Source organism: Falco punctatus, assembly GCF_963210335.1.
Source record: "Falco punctatus genome assembly, chromosome: 2".
NCBI classification, from domain to species: domain Eukaryota; kingdom Metazoa; phylum Chordata; class Aves; order Falconiformes; family Falconidae; genus Falco; species Falco punctatus.
The window spans coordinates 62394821-62411178 of NC_137581.1; the positions used below are offsets into that span (position 1 = coordinate 62394821).

General features: G+C 39.5%; 1 protein-coding gene across 4 annotated transcripts in view; it reads left to right on the plus strand.

The window, feature by feature from the left end:
• Positions 1-16358, plus strand: part of MYO16 (myosin XVI) — a 452710-nt gene that overhangs the window by 84901 nt on the left and 351451 nt on the right. For 3 of the 4 annotated variants that reach the window (XM_080377716.1, XM_080377717.1, XM_080377719.1), the window contains one exon: positions 1-16358. This exon is cut by the window's left edge; it is cut by the window's right edge and continues 29813 nt beyond it. The exons of the other annotated variant lie outside the window; for it this stretch is intronic. The gene's annotated coding sequence lies outside the window, so the exon portion shown is untranslated. 4 annotated transcript variants of the gene reach the window in all.

Sequence of the window (16358 nt, forward strand, 5' to 3'; positions counted from 1 at the left end):
TAGTTTTGGGCAGGAGGTGTGCTTCTGTGAGGTCCGATGCTTGTAGTCTGTATGCAATTCATTTGATCTAAACTTGCTGTTCATTTATAGCTTAAAAAAAAATGTCTTGCATATGCTTTTCTGTTTCACCTCCATCTCCCCCTGTGAGTGTGTTTTTATGTCCAAGCTCTTTTTATTTTATTTGTTTGTGAAGAAAAAAATGGATAACAATGCTAAATTAAACAGCAATATGTTAAATTTTATTTTATTTTTTAACATGCCAGAATGGCCTTACCAAGTACAATCAGCAAAATGAAGAATGTAGTTTGTCTAAAGTACTACTGTCACATAAAAGCCACTATGCTGCCGCTTCAGTTTCTTTAGTTCAAAGCAGAACTGAATAGCTCAATTTATTTACAGAACAGAAACCAGTATTTGTTCGCATTGACCCTTTTGGCTTAGATTTTAGAGAACAGCATTTGCCAAATTATTGGCAAAGAAGTGGCTGACATTGTTTTTACATTGGGATGGAACGATAGGGTGAAGACAAACATAGGGCGAGTGTTGGCTGAACACTGAAGCTTTTGTGATTTGGAGTTTTAAAGACAGGAATAAAGCTCTTCTGTGACCCAATAACATCTTGAAGTCCTTCAGTTACACATTTTCCTGCATTTCCCTGCAAGTGTTAAGCTTTGACTAAGTCATGTTCCTTAAACTCAGTTCATGTGATGGTGAGAAGCTGCATCTCAAGAGGTTGTTCATTCCTGTTGTTTGCAGATGTAAACAGATTCCCCAAATTAATTGAGCCAACCTAGATAGGTCAAGCCTAAACAGGTGCAAGAAAGAAATAATTTAGGCCAGGAGCTAGTTTGCGTTGTACACCATATAAGTGTGAAGAGTTTCTCTTCATTTGCCGCTGACCATTGTAGCTGTACACAGCCTATGAGCCGGGCGGCACAGAGGCAAAGTTGTCAGCATTGAAGCTTCTGCCCCCGGTGTGGGCCACCCCACCGGTGTGCCGTCCTTGTGCTACGCCGGCCATGGGGCTGGCCTGGATGAGATTGGGCGTGCACCTCAAGTAGTGGAAGTGTTCTCTCTGAGGGAAAGGCACGTTCAGAAGAGGCTTGGTTTTCCACCTACTGCTTTGACTTTCTCACTTTTTGTGCATCTGGTGCCGAATGTGCTGGTTTGAAAGCAAAGGGACGTCTGTTCCGAGGGGTGTGTGTTTGAAAGCCTGCTTGCTAGCAGGGCTTGGTAAGTAGCCCAGTGTGCGCACAGCTGCTGTGCCACTGCAGACAGTGGTTCACTTCCAAAATCTTTGGAAGCAGTTTTTAAAGTCCAAATTCTCAGCAGGACAGACATGGCTAAGAAACAAGTCTTTGGGGCAGGGGAGGAAGAAGTATCTCTTCAGCAGACCAGAAGCATCCCCCAAATCAAGTGGGCTTCTTTTCTCAGCAATGCATACTGCTTAACCTTCAGCTTTTTATTTCAGCTTTTATCTCCTGTAAAATGAAATTACTTAGGTTAGCTACCCTGACTGGGCAAGTTAAGATAGTTTTCTATCCCCACCCGTGAGTGGAAAAAACTGTATCAAACTTGTGGTACCTCCTTTTCCTGCCCTCTGAAGCAGCTGGTGGCAAGGGTTCATTTTGGCAGAAGTGTGTATCTAGTCTTGTATCCTCCTCGTAAGTGCTGCCTAAAGTGATGAGTGCTCTATGCAGCTCGCACCATCGCAGCGCGGTGCTCAGAGGTGTGCCTGTAGCAGTACACACTGAAACAAAAGGATTAGGTTAAGAGAAATGCATACCGACATTCACTCTAGGTAGGCAGTGGGGCTACACATCATAAGGCACTGGGAATTTTCTTCTCTCTGGACCGCTTTCAGGTGTGTGATGCCCTGCACTGTGCAACTTCTCTTCATGCCAGTCCTCCCAATAAAACTCCCAGGTATGGACATAATGAATGTATGGAAGAAAATGCTGTCTTTACCTCAGTAGCTAACTAGTATACAATCCAGAAAATCCTGATCTGTACACCTTGCAAGATTGAACAGGATGGAAGTGGCATTTTGAGTAAATTTCTATTTACTTTGTTTTATACAGAATGCAGTACTGATTTAGTCTTGTCTTGGTCTCTTTTCTTATCCACGCTGTGTTTGAGGATGGTCTCATCTTTCTCCACACAATCCCATGTGCCAGCAAGAGGGCCCTGGGAGCAGCAGGGAGAGCCAGACGCTGCCGCAGCATCCATGGCTTCCCTCAGTCCAGGAATGATAAAAGGTGCAAGCACATTCAGTACAGGCAGAGTGTTATAGAGCTAATTCCACTGAATAATATGGCTGTAGAAGCCAAAATATTTTCAAAAAGTTGTGACCTCGCTGGATATGTAGACTTGTGTAATACCAAAACACTTTATTCTATGTCATAGGGCAACATCACATTTGCTAGAAGTCCTTTCTTATATACAAGTCATTGTTTCTTATACATTTAGTCCATGTATTTTCCATTTTATTTTTTGGTATACAAAGAAGGGAGGCAAAGACAGAGTCTGACCATGAGATTTTTTTCTTAGGAGTACCATCTCAACCTTTGATTTCAGCCTGTTGATTTCTAGAATTGTAACAGTGTGCTGTCACTTTGTATTTATGCTGAGTTACCATGTCATCACGTGGGCGTTTTTTTCATATTTCTTCTTCAGTTTTGGGTCAGCAGTTTCTTATTAAATTCTCAGACTTTTGTTTCTCTCCCTTTTTTGTCTTTTTTGTTGTTTTTTTTTTTTCCAGTCTGGTATACTGCTTCTGTGCATTTGATACATAGTTTCCTACAGTAACTGCCAGTGCTCAGATGTGCCAATATCCTTTGAATTAGTTTCCGATGAGACACTGACTTGCTGCTGCTTGAGTTTCTGAAGTAAATTATCCTTGTTCTTTGGTTTCACTTCCTCCTTTCTTAGGAATGTGAATTAATCTCTTTAGGAATATTTTAATACATATTATCTTATATGAGCATCTCAGCTAACTTGTTGGTGTTATAAAGTCTCAAGAGCAGATTTTGGGATTAAAGAAGACACTTAGGTGAAGGCAATTTTCAATTTACTCCTAAGTGCAGGATGAGGCAGGCAGCTGGAACCATGGATAAGAACTGCACCTGTGTCACAGTCTCCATCATTCTTTTTCTTGGATCTGCCTAGTCACTCGTGATCTGGTCAGAGCTTTCTGGTGTGGGCAAGGGGCACAAAGGTAGTTGTCTGAGAAGCTTTTTGGCTTTACCTGGGGAATGCATTTTCTGGTATCCATTGAGCAGTTCTGGGAGAGTCTTTAGTCACTAATGCCCTTTGTATCTTCTTTGGGGTTAGTGACAGTCTCTTCACAGCCCTTTTGGGACATATGGCTCTTCCTTAAGCATAGAAGTTGCCTTGGCAGCCTCTGTATGTTTCAGGAACATAAGCTATCCATTTGGTAAATCACTCGTTGCAGCCCTAGGTGCCGGCCGCCGCTCTTTCCTGCACAATTGCCACTGGTTTCTATGGTCTAGCTTCAGTCCAGTTTGAGACAGCTGGTTTCCTCCATCATTCTTCCATGCATCTGTTTGGTTAAGGCTATATTTTCATAAGTTTTTCAGACAAGCTGTGTTGCCTGCAGTTAATGCTTGTTTCTCAATGGATCACATCGGCAGTTGATTTAATTAATTGATATAACTGTATTCCGAAAGCTTTCGTGCCAATATGTGCCACAAATCTATTAGTCAAATACTGTCTTTTTGTACTGTACTGCTGTAAAATGAATAAAGCAGAAGAGTGGCCCATGATAGATTAGGTGGTGGAGATGAAAGCACAGATATAACAATGAATTTGCTCCTCCCTGGCAGTTTAAAGAGAGTCAAAGCACAGAATCACTGCTCTTGTGACTGAATCACAGTTGTGACACTACTTGGTGGTTCTTCCTACAGTCCCTGATGCTCCATGATGCATTCTGCAGTCCTGGTTCCCTACCTGTTGAGACCAGAGGGGACACAGGAGATATTTGCTCCTAGTTTCTGGTCTTGTCTTTTAAGAATCAGGTGACCTGAAGATTGTCAGCTCACCTGCTGATAGTTTGTGAATTTATCTGTATTAGTAATGACTCAAATGCATAAGTTCCCAAAGGGGCACCGATTTTCTGACCTTTGAGTACCTACATTTGTAGTACGCACCAGATATTTTTTTTTTGTTTTCCTATGGAGGGAACATTGTGTATGGCAAACATGAAGGGGGATGGACTCCAATGGATCAAAAAGCAGGAGATAAATGAATTGGTCCCTATGTTCAGTGTTACAATAACTTTGATTCTTTGATTTAAAAAAACTACAAACATTAAACCAACTTTTCTCCTTTTGGGGTATTTTCTTATGCATTTACAATGCCTATAGTTAGCAGTGAAGCTGAGGTTTTAACTTTTCCACTTTACATAAACAGTCAGCTCCTGGTTATCTGTGGGAAAGTCAGTTTCCTTTCAAGGCTGGTGAGAGTAGATGCCACAACACCTTTCCCAAGCGTGCACCAAGATCTGGGTGGAAAGGTCCTAGAGAGTGCTTCAGCAGAGCAGAAGCAAGCTAGTGTATGACCTGATTTTGCAGCTTTCCTGACTCTTCACTGAACTGAACATTACAGGATTCTGTGTTTCAGTGAATGGTGGGGTAGGTGTGACCTGGATTACTTGGCATTAGAAGAATTGCAGGACATGCTTTTGCCAAATCAGGACTCTTGACTCTAATCCTGTGTGAACTTCAACTGCTTTGAGTACCTGCTGATTACATTTTCCCTTTATTATTTCCATTAACTATAACAGAGTTCACTTCTTGTTTGTAAAGCGCTGTGAGATATTGTTGTTACTCTTAAAACCCTGCCGTGTTTTGCATAATTGCTTGGCTGAATCTCTTGCACCCTCTAGTAAAAATCACACAGGACTCAAAGACTTACATGCAAATTAAGTGTTTGTATGTGGACAAAGTTTTTCTAAGAGAGTCAGAGTGTCATATATAGGCCTTAATATTTACAAACATTACACACACCAGGCTGTGAACACAGCTGTGTCAGCTGAAATGTATTCTATTCAATAGAATTGCTTGTAGTGTAGGTCATTGGTGAGAAGTTGCTGTCACCACAGAATATGTATATACTTCTCAGAGGCATGTACTAATGAGTAAGTCAGAATTTCTTTTTATTTTGACTAGGTAGTTTTCTTTGTGATATTGAGCAGAATTGCTAGGGTTATTTCCCTCTAACAAAGGAACTTCTGGTTGCTTTCTGTCTACTATAACTTCTGAGCTTACAACTTATGCATGAAGTCTTATCCAATTAAATATCTTTTAAGTGAGCTGTAAATCTCTGGAAGATAAAGCTTTACAGTAAACTTCTTCTATTGACTGTTTCACTGTAGCATCTAATATTGCAATTAAACCTTAGGTTACCTGAGATGTCCATAGATGTTCATTGTCATATGCACTTGACTGCAGGGACAGAATGTTGTGGCTGCTTTGAGCATTTTAATTCTGAGTATGCTGTAATACTTTCAGACGCAGCTGGGCAATATAGTCCCTTCCTTGCACACCTAAATAGGATATGAAAACACACAATCATTTCATAGAGAAGTATTTATGGAATTTTTTTGTTGCTGCTGTTTCTAAAACTGCACAAACTTTTCCAAATTCTATGCATTCTTCCTACCATTTTGGACATGAGCCAGCAATGTGCACTTGCAGCCCAGATAGCCTGTTTTATCCTGGGCTGCATCAAAAGAAGTATGGCCAGCACACTGAGGGAGGTGATTCTCCCCCTCTACTCCTCTCTTGTGAGACCCCTCTCGGAGCACTGCATCCAGCTGTGGGGTCCCCAGTACAAGGCAGACATGAACACATTTGAGTGGGTCTAGAGGAAGGCCACAAAAATGATCAGAGGGATGGAACACCTCTCCTATGAAGAAATGCTGAGAGAGTTGGGATTGTTTAGCCTGGAGAAGAGAAGGCTCCAGTAGACTTTATTGTGGCCTTTCAATATATAAAGGGGGCTTATAAGCCAGATGGAGAGAGACTATTTACCAAGGCCTGTAGTGACAGGACAAGGGGCAATGGTTTCAAACTGAAACAGGATAGTTTTGGTTTGGATAGAAGAAGGGCATTTGTTATGATGACAGTGGTGAGATCCTGGAACAGATTGCTCAGAGAAGTTGTGGACATCCTATCCCTAGACCTGTTCAAGGCCAGGCTGGATGGGGCTTTGAGCAACATGACCTAGTGAAAGATGCCCCTGCCCATGGCAAGGGGTTTGCTTTAGATGGTTTTTAAAGGTCCCTTCCAACACAAACTGTTCCATAATTCTGTGATTCTGTGACCCTTGGTCCTGATTATTTTAGCTATAGATAAAGCAAAAAAGTTACTTCTGTCTATTGTGGAAGATATTCAGAGTGTAGTTCAGAAATTGGGACAGCTGAATCAGCTACCATGTAAATTGGTCAGTGCATCTGAGGGGGAAATGCCTCTCTGAGGAAGGGGCAATAGCACATCAGGGCAGCTGCAGAGATCAAGTACCTACTGAGTTTATTCATTAGTACTTTATGTTGATCTGTATGTATGAGAGAGATAAAGTTACTTTGTAAGATAACTTTTTGTCATTGCTGCTGCTGAAGAATAATACTAGTTTCTTCTGTAAAACATTCTTTTTATATGTGCATTTTTTACTTATCCCTTGTCCTTTTATTTTCTTAGGACGTTGAGTTTATTTTTTCTGCACAAACTATCTGTAGATACTGTGAAAAATCAAAGGATAGGTATTTATAAAGAAGATGGGCAATCTAGTTCTGAAGCTGAAATACTGTAGTAGAACACAATCTTTTTATTTTTATTTCAAAATAGACAATTCAATGCCAATTTTCCTCTCTCAAGATTGAATGGCAAAACATTCAGGAGACTTCTTCCTCCATCTTCCATCTCCCTCCACTAAAAAATGCTCCCTGTGAACCCCTCCAGATCTTATGTCCTGGGAGACCTAGTTCAAATAGGAAACTTCCATCAGAACTTAGTAAAATTTAAGATCCTAATCACATTTCCCTACAGCCTTTCCTCTAACCCTGAGGACAGTAAGCTTGTGCCTTCTTAAAATGAGAGGATTAATATTCCTCTTTCACAGAGATGCTGTCATGAGAAATCTGTTGTGACTTAGAAGTATAGGCTGGCAGCCTGCCCTCTGAGAAAAGAAGGCATGGCACCATGCCCAGACTCTCTCAGGGCTTCAGCTTTCTTTCACATGGCTGTGCAAAACCAGTCAATACTTTCTCCTAACCTTGGTTCTCCTGCTGAAGACCCATCTGTACTATCTAGAGGTTTCTATTCTGTTCTTTTCAACTTAGAATTCACTCCTGCTCCTCATTGTCAGCTTTCTTCCTGTAGCCAATGCACCTTAGCATCTTAACCTTCTTACACAGACCAACTTTCATAATTCAGCTTAGCTGTTGGATGGCTTTTCCAACCTCATAGTACTTTTTGGTGAGCCTCAAGAAGGAGGTAGCTAATCCTCCAATAATTGCTGGAACAATGATCTGACTCACCTTGTAATAAAATTCAGCACTATTCTGGAAAAAGTTAAATAGTTTGATGCTTTGGTAATACATGCTATATAAATACCTTGAATCAGATTTTTTAGATGGGTTCAGTTTGCTATTAAGTGCTTGGATTGACAAAAGTTTTCTTTGTGCTATAAACAGTGACCTTTCAAAAACATGATATTTTTTTTTTAATTTAATAAAAGGAATTAGGCTTTGTTGAGATTCTGTTCAAAATAATGAAAAAAGACTAACAGCAAGCAAGGAGGTAACACTAAATAGTGTGTAAGGAAGGGAGAATACCACGTTATTGGGATTTTATAATGGTCCAATGTGAGTATACTCAGTCAGCCTGACAGACAATCAGAAGACAGATCTTTTAAACATAACTGCTTAAGTTTTATTCATTTCATTTTCAAAATAAAACACTGAAAAGATTTTGCTATATTGAAATTTGAAATAGTATTATATCCTAAATCTCTATAGATGGTAGCTTTAAAATTAGTAAAATATATACTATGTGATATATTACTATATGAGTTGTGCTCAGTAATTCAAAATTCAGTAATTCAAAAATGAAAATGTGCAGAAAGCTGATGCCAGTTAATGAAAGGTCTATCATAGATTCTTAAGCCTACATCATCAAGACCTGCCAGTCCTGAAGTATTTTGTTTTATCTTTTTGTAATTTTTGTATGGTGCAACTTTCTAATTTTAGGCAGGACACAAAAGCAGGTGGCACTGCAGCAACTTCCATGATAACATTAATGCATCAGGTGTCTTATTTTCATTTGAATTTGTTCATCTGATGAGGGAAACTGGAGCCAAAGAGACTGCAATTCCATTTTCATACTACTACAGACACAAACTATCTGTTATGCATGTCACCCTGGGAGAGTTCAACATGAATTTTGACATGGCTGCGTTAGTACAGGTCTTGGAGTCACAGAATCATAGAACTATTTAGGTTGGAAAAGAACTTTCAGATCATTGAATCTAACTGTTAACCTAGCACTGTGAAGTCCACCGCTACGCCATGCCCTATCATCAGCAGTTCCTGGATATCATCAGCTTAGTGTGTAGCAGCATCAGAAAAAAAAAAAAAAAAAGAAAAAAAAAAGGGGGTCATCATCAGGAAGGATACTGAGAACAAGACAGAGAATATCTGCTTTGTATTTTGCTGTGGTGTACAACTTTGGTGTGCCCAAATCTTGAAAGCTGTGTGCAGATCCTTTTTCCACACCCCAGTAAGAATAGCAGAGGAACAGAGAGGAGCTGCTGAATTTATGAAGGGGAAGCAGCTGTCTTTGAGGACGAGCATCACAGGGATTACTCATTTTGAGCAGAAGACTACTGGATGAGTAAAATTTTAACATCATAAGGGCAAAGCTGTTGTTCACCAAATCTTGTAGTACTGGAACTGTGTGACATTTGAACTCAGGAGAAGGTTGGATTAAAACTTTCTAACAGAGTTACAAATTTGGATTTTTTTGCTATAAAAGCTTGTGAATGGAGATACTATCAAAAAAAAAAACAAAACCAAAACCAAAAAACAAACAACAGAGAAATTCACGGGCAATAGGCCCATTAGATACTAAAGGGAATAGACAAAAGCACACTCTAGCATCCCTGGTTCTGTGATGGTCAGTGCAGGGAATTATTCAGGGAATAAACTGAAGCAGGTGGGAGAAGGGGAGGCAGGAAGCATTGGCTCATGCTCTCTCCCTGAGTAGCTCCTCCAGTTGTCAGGGACAGAGACAAAATGTTGTGCTAGGCACTTTAGAGGTCTGAACCATTTTGAGTTGTTTTTTTATTATTATTATTTTATTTTTTTTTTTTTTTACGTTAGCTCACAGTGATCACAAGAGTTTTCTGATAAACTTATTTGGATGAAAAGAAAAGGCTTGAAATGTAAATGCCGCTGAGAGAATATTGTAAGACAAAGCGATCTCCTTTTGGCTGCCTAGGAAGATGCCAAGCCCAAGTCTAGGTGCTTCCTGTGCTGCTAACCTGCTTCAGTGGTTGATGAAGATGATGAAGAGACTTTGTAAATTCAGAACTTCCTAATTGCTGTAGAGGGCTAACATTCATTACAGGCATTTGGGAAGCTTTCACAGGCATCATGCGCATTTGACATTCCACTTATCCTTAGGGAATCTCAACCTAAAACCTTTCAGTTTGACTCACACTCTTTACTGATTCACACAACCAAATCATGAGCAACTGATACCACTCTTGGCCAAAATAGCCATTACCTTTTGTAGTGCAACATTGTGCTTTTGCTTGGAAATATACCGTATTGCAGACACTGAAGAAACTCACCTTAGATTCACAGCTGTAGCCTACATAACTACATAATATCAAACCTTCCATTCCAGAGCAAGTTCACAGGGAGCAAGTTAGACAAAGAAAAATGTATTTATCTTCTAGAAGTTAAGGGAGTGTGTAGTCTGAAAAGATTGAATTGCTGTAGTATAAAAAGACACCATCAGCCAAAATAACTGTATGTGATTGTAGGCTCTCTAAAAGCAAATCAAAATGCAGTGGAAGTCAGTGTGAAAGGGTAACACCTTGCACATACAGTTAACTGGGTGACAGGCATCAGGTTATAGTACTTTATTTAACTTTATTTAACAATTTTGATCACATGTTAATGCCAGAATATGCTAGGGTTCTTTGCCCTACATGATATGACAGTCATTTGCTTGGTTGAATCAGTGTTATTGGCATCCTATTATTGATAAAAATATTTCATAAATGTAGGACAATTGTCTGAAACTAAATACACAGTTGTTTTGGGTGGGAGGAAAAAAAGGAGTTTTGCAGCATTTGCATTCATGGTGTATTCCTTCATGTGGAAGATGTATCTCCAGAAATATGACTGAGTATGGATGGCTGAAGTATATGCCTTCATTACAATAAGCTGTTAGAAATGTCTCAGGCCAGCACCTACCCTCTCTGGTTCACAGAGACTTCTGCAACCATCTTAGGATATTCATACTAAGGTTGCTTTTTGTTTTGGTCTCAGGCCATCCAAGAGACTGAGCCTTTAGGGTGAAGATGATAGCGGTGGGTATCTACTGTATAACATAATGTGGTTCAATGAATTTGAAATCTGGTGTCAATAAAGCTTATCTGTATGGGAGACAAAGCTTGTTGGGTGATGTGAAGAACCCAGGGATCTGAGTCATCACAAACTGGGGATCATCTTTCCCCATCCATGTTTGTGAGCTTCTGTACAGCATAAAATGTGGAGTAAAGAACCAACCTCCTCTTCATTCACTTAAAAAGAAGCCATTTTCTTTGTATCACTAAGGAAATTTCTTTATTACTGCCTCCCTTTTATGTTCTTCTTGCACACACAGAGTAAGTTCCATTATGACATCATAGTTGTATGCAATATCTGGATATTTTCCCAATGTGATCATTTGAGTCTAGTGAGATCTCATTTTTACTTCTGAATTTCTATGTAAGACAATAAATATACCTTTAAAAACCTAAATAAATACCAATTTTACTTGTGGGACACAGAACTGTAATTCTGTTCCTCACAATTTCATTTTGCTTGCTCTTTTGGGACCTGTTTCAAGATATTAACCATCCACCTGGGTTGCATACACAGTAAAAGAATATAATCTCTAGTATCCACTGAACAATGAGATTATAACTTTACCTACCTGCTTTAAACCATGTGAAAACAGAGCTAATTTTGATGCTGATGCCATTCACTTACTGCATTGATATCTCATTACAGAAAGACTAATGAGATGTAAGGGTCTCTGCTTGCTTTGGTGAAGATTTGTATAATATGATTGTTTTCTAACTTTCCCTTGTCTTTAAATATTCATGAATAAATTATTACTTTGCTGCTGTAGACAGACAGAATCCCCATTTGTGATTTGAAAAGGACCATTTTAAAATCATGCTTCTTTCTGTATCTGTGTTGGTTTCTGTTTAACTTGTTTAAAATAAAAGAAAGTACAGGAGGAAAGCCATGAATTATGTAAGAACAAAACTGAAAGCATGCAATGCTCATGCGAAGAAAGAGCTGAAAACTAAACCAGATTGTCACTTAAGAAAAGGCTACTTTTGAACATTGCGGTTGCCGTGCCAAACAGCAGGGCGTAGTTAGTACATAGCAGTGGTCTGCGACTGCAGTTCTCATGGGAAACTGTGAAAAGGAGAGATGTGTAAAACTAGTAAGCTGCTGTTTTCAGTAAGGACTACATAAATGTAACTGAGGGGGAAATAAAGCTCATTTCAGTATAGCATGAGTAGTTTTCACCACCGTCGACTTCCAGTTATATTCCGATATCACCACTATGCATGTATCTCAGCGGGGAGAAGGAGGAGGTCCTAGTGTCCCGTGTGCTTCAAAGGGGAGGATGTTTTTTTATGAGACTGTAGGGAAAAGCTGTGGACCAAGACTGACTTAGGGCTTATGGCTGTGTTTTTCTCCTGACTTTGCCCCTTCATGCTAAATGAACTTTACCACAAAGCAAGTTTTCCAAGGTCGGGGTCAAGCTGCTGGCCAAAGGAAGTGCTGGACGCTTGGCAGCCTCTGTCTCTGGGTCTCGGTCCCCCCTGCCCCAGCTTGCCCAGGCTGCATGCAGCTGGTGGTGTTCCCTGCATATGTGCACTTTGCTGAAGCTCTGTGCCATTGTTCCTCCTTTTGCCTTTCACCTGCGTAAAATCTCTTTGCTGTGTGTCCTGGAGGTGGATTTTATCCTTCAGAATAGGGAAATGACTGCATGCGCTCCTGCCGTTCATACAGTTTGGGACATTGCTTTCCCAGCTGCACCAGCCAGTGCTCGCTGCCAAAGTGCCAGCCGACAGGCACGTAGCCAGTTTGCTGAAGTCTGTCAAGGTGATCTAGACCAGTTTTGTGACTTTTCCTCAAAATCTTTATAGAACTGCTTCACTCTGACAGACTTGGAATGAGGGGCAACGACCAGAGGGTGTAACAATGAACATCTGGGAGAGCAGCAGCCCCTTGAATCTGGGAAAGCATCAGTGGAAGCTGGGGGGGGGGGGGGGGGGGGGGGGGAATGCTCACACTGTCCAGCAAGGGTACCAGCAGAATAAATTCCATGTTTTCTATGAGCAGATTGTCATACTATACTGATCATATAGTATCTCGCTGTTTCCCAACCACCTATTAACCAACCACCTATTAACTTGTTTTATTTACTTTGTGTCGACAAAGAATGGCTAAATTCTTTTAGACAGCTGTGTGCATCTCTTGTGCTACGCAAGTAATGGAAGTCATAACTACCTCGCCGCAGAGCCTTCAGATGAGCTATGCAATTTCGTATAAAGTTCGGGAGAATACTTGGTGTGTGTTAGGATTGGAATTTAAATATTTATCACCTGTTTTCTGCCTAACATGAAATCGCAAAAGCAGCCAATACTGTTTTGTAAATATTAGTTACAGACAAAGAGTTATCTTTCCTTTGTCTATCCTCTGCCTTTCTGAAGGAGGACCTGTATAAACGTATTTAGCATAAATGATGTAGGCTGAAAAGGAAAGGAATTTTTCAAAATCTGTGTGTTTATTGTTCTTCATCTCTTATTAACTTAGTGACTTTAAGTTAGAAACAGCATGCAGCTGCAGCGCTATTACTGGGGGAGGGACAGTGAAGGTTTTGTGAATTATTTTTTTGTTTTGTTTTAGGCCTCTTCCTGCACTTCCAGAAATTGATATGAAATTTGTTGATCATAGGTTTCGGTGCTTGCAAGGTGGCCACATCCTTGCACTGTAATTTAGCATAGCATAATCCTTGTCATAAGAAGATGAATCTAATTTCTTCATCAAGCAGGAGCCTTAAATTCATAGAATTACTAGAATTACAGTATAAAATTCCATGTAGGTCAAGTGATCTGACTTGCCTGTTATTCTGTTTCAAACCTCTGAACTCCTTGCTTCAGTTATATCAAAATGGAAATTTCTTAAATGAGATCTCTTTCATTCTTTTTTTTTTTTTTTTTATGTGGTTCATCTGAATTTCTAGTTTCTGTCTTGCAGAAATAACTGATATTTGGAGGAAAACATGGTTAAATGTGACATAGATTTACTGGAGAAAATTGTCACTGTGACTCAAATGATTCAGAGTACCTCACCCTGCAAAAATCTTTCAATTCTGAAAAATGCAATATACATATGTTTTTAAAGTAGGAGCTCAGCATGGCACTTAAATTGCAAATCATATAGTCCTTGAGTTTATCATCTTTATTGAGATGAAAGTTTCAGTTGGTAACAGTTCCAAGGATTCATTATATCTTTTTGATATGAATGTTGTTGTATCAAGTTATTTTGGAATTGAAAAGGTTATGAGATTATATTGAATAGCTGCATAGTTTCATGTTGTTCAATTTTTCAGGTGCACTGTAGGTTTCCTAGTTTTTTATTGGCCTGTGCTTACTCATGGTATTTTACACATACATGTAACTTTTCTGAAAAGAAAGCACCAATTTTGAAAATACTTAATTTTTGTCAGGAAATTTTAATATACATATCCAACAGAGTTTTTGTGTGTGTCCACATGTGTGGAAGAACTGCCGTGTGGAATACAGAATAAGACTTTCTAAGCACTGCTCCTATCTCCAGCAGTGGTATGAAGCTGATGCTTAGGAAGGGAATATAAAACCAGGGCATGTGTACAGTGATTATTTTTTCTTTTCTAGGGCTCCATCCAGGTCATAGTACCTAGATACCTAAAATTCATAGACTTATTTCTTTAATTCTATTTACTTTTAGCATGCATAAAATCAATCTGTCAAGAAGTACCAAAATTTAATGATGTGCCATGAAAACAATGCAGTTTTACTGTGAAATTCCTGCTGATACTTAAGGTCACTCTTTTCTTCTTTTTATATATTATGATACACAATAAATTTTCCTATTTACTACTATTACCATATCCACTGTATCTTTCTCAAAATAAGCATCTTATCCTATTTTATTGTTACTATTGAAGTTGCATTGAGCTTGGACTTTACATACCTTTTCTTTACCATCTGTAGTAATGCTATGTTTTGTGGTTGAAGTGACCCAAACCGCATAGAGTATACAAGGTGTGAACATATTCTGGATTTGTGGAGTATGTACTAATAAACCCCACAATTTTAACAGAATGACTTAAATGGAAGTACAGAATATTAAGTTAAAATATTAGCATAAAGTATAATGACTTAGGTACAAGAGCCTAAACAGGTATGAGTAAAGCTGCAGTCTGTGATTATGCCCACACAGTCTCCCCAAGAAGGCCTTTGAGGTTCTCAATCAGTGGATGGCAGAAGCTGAACGCAATTACTCTAGCAAACAAAGTGAGTTATGGCTTTTGAATCTGTTTATATAGCTAAGTCTGGGCAAATCTAAGAGTGGGCTTATGGAGAAATATAGTAGTCTTGGATTTGATATGTTTGTGTGGGTCTATTGCAAAATGAACTAGCAAATTGCATTAGGTGTATTATTCATGTTAGGTTGCTTATGCATTAGATTTTTTATAAGTATGCATTAGAAACCAGGTTTCCCAAGCAACTGTGGCCACCTTGTGGATTCTGCAAAAGTAAATTGTACTTCATAGTATAGAAAAGTAGCTAGGACAGTTTTGATATTTGATAGTTAAAAACAATTCTCATTGTGGTGTTGTTCCTGATTAATAACTTCCAACCAACACTTCTTTTTTGTTAGAAATGTATTATTGTTAGTAGATGTAGTAGTACTACTACTGGTACTACTCCTACTACTAGAACTGTAAAATATCTGCTTTCCATTATAAAGTTACTATTTTTTCATCAAAAGAATCTTGAAATTGGTAAAGTTTTGCTGGGAAGGGGGAGGAAATAATCATTTCGGTGATGCTGTAGGTCTTTCTTGGCATTGCAATTCTTTAATATCTCCTTAAAAAATAGATTTCTGGGAAAGAACACAATGAAGGTGTGGTGAGTTGACCTTGTATGGCTGCCAGTTGCCCACCCAGCTGCTCTTTCTCTTGCCTTTTTCAACAGAAGAGGGAGAAAATGAGAAAATGAGACAAAAATCTTGTGCATCCAGATAAGGACAGGGAGATCACTTACCAATTACAATCATGGGCAAAACAGACCATGGTGCCACCCTGGCAGCCTACCCTGCTGCCAGCACCTTGCTGTGCAAAGCTAATAAAGAAGGCAGAAGGAGTCTTTAAAATGAGGCATAAAGCTGACATGAGAACAAATAGATGGCAATTACTATTAACATATAAAGGCCTGAAATTAAAGATTTCCAGACTGAGGTCGTTGAAAGCTGATATTGTCAGCCTGTGAAAAAAACTCTAATTTTGCGAAAAACTGATTGTATTCTAGACAGACTATACAAAATAAATACACATTTTTGTCACCTCGGTTCTACTTTGGAAATGCTGGTATGCAGAGGTTTGGTTTATTTTGAAAGCACATACCCTACTGAGATTCCATGTGGTTGCAATCTTTTTTCCCATAGCCACTGCTCAGGATAAAAGCATCCCTGGAGGGGCTCTGCTCTGTGCCCCACTTCCAAGCCAAGGAGCATGGTGGGGCCCTAAGCAGAGACTCTCCACTCAGAAACCAGCATGTATGTCAGAAATGATATGGGTCCTTTAGAAGAGCAGTTCTGTGGGAAAATGAAACACAAATGGTAGCTTCTAACAACTCATTTTAAAAAGCCTGGATGAAGTCCTGCCCTGGAAGTAGGGAGAAGAAAGTCCAGAAGACAGGCAGAGGGCAGATCCTGTAGCAGAGAACATAGTTAACCTGAACGGGCAGGAGGGGACTGCTGTGTGCAAAGGAGG